The sequence below is a fragment of the Coffea eugenioides genome, chromosome 5 (genome assembly GCF_003713205.1).
Source record: "Coffea eugenioides isolate CCC68of chromosome 5, Ceug_1.0, whole genome shotgun sequence".
Lineage (NCBI taxonomy): Eukaryota > Viridiplantae > Streptophyta > Magnoliopsida > Gentianales > Rubiaceae > Coffea > Coffea eugenioides.
Window position 1 is genome coordinate 939,815 of NC_040039.1, and position 1,160 is coordinate 940,974.

General features: G+C 37.8%; 1 pseudogene; it reads right to left on the reverse strand.

Moving 5' to 3' along the window:
* Nucleotides 1-558: 558 nt before the first annotated feature.
* LOC113772207 lies at nucleotides 559-1,160 on the reverse strand (annotated as a pseudogene).

The window sequence follows — 1,160 nt, forward strand, 5'->3', positions numbered from 1 at the left end:
TGGTTATCATACTTGACACCTTGTATCCTCTGTGGTGCATTAGTTTGGATTGTTTTGGTTTAGTTTAGTTTAGTTTATTTGAATGTTTTAGCTAAGCAAGTGAACTGAAGTTGCTTTTCCTTTAGTGTTGTGCTTATCGTCTTATCAACTGGTTATATTGTTCATAGCAGTACTTATATCAGTACTTGTTATAGTAGTGCTTGTTGCCTTATCAACTTGTTATATTATTCCTTTGAGGCTGAAGTTTAATAGCAGTACTTATTTCTTGAGCTAATTTGGTGCATTAGTTTGGGGCTGATTTTGATTTTCTTTGGGGCTGATTTTGAATGTCCAGCTTTAATTATTGAGGTTCGTATTGGAATTTTAGCTAAAAAACCGAACTACAAGAGATATAGTGAAATTGGGAAATGGCAAGGTTTAGTGAAATTTTGTCTGATGTTAAAAATTCCCCCTTGTGTTGAAATTTGGTATTTTTTTTTCACGACAAAACAGCCTAGCAAATTGTCACACTTAAAAGACAGTATCTTTGATCGGAAAAAAAACAATGACTAAATTCGTTTATATTATTCCAATCTTGTTTGCCACATCCAAAGCATCGTAGTTTGGAGTCAACCGAACATATGCTTTCTTTGTTCCATCAGGCCTGATCAAAGTGTTCACTTTCTTGGTCTGTATGTCGTACATCTTCTTCACTGCATCTTTGATTTTCTTCTTATCAGCACGGATGTCAACTATGAATACCATGGTATTGTTATCTTCAATCTTTTTCATGGCAGATTCAGTAGTCAAAGGATATTTGAGAATCTGATAATGGTCCAACTTATTCCTAGGAGGAGCACTGATGCGTGGGTACTTCGGGTTCCGTCCTTTTTCAATGTCTGAGGACGATGGAAGGTAACATTGGTCCGGATCTTCTTGGCTTTCTTCTTGAAAGTTGTCCCAGATTTGACAAATTTGGCAACCTTGGCTGCCTGAGCCTTTGTATCAAGCTTTTTTGTGGTGTCAGCTTTAGGAGCCATTGCTGGAAACTGCCTTACAAATCTTTTACCTGAGGGGAGGAGCCGAGTGTTGAGGGGAGGAGCTGAGTGTTGCTGAAGCGGCTCTGTGTTGAAATTTGGGACTTGGATTTGTTTTGTAAAGCTACCTCGAGTTATATGTGA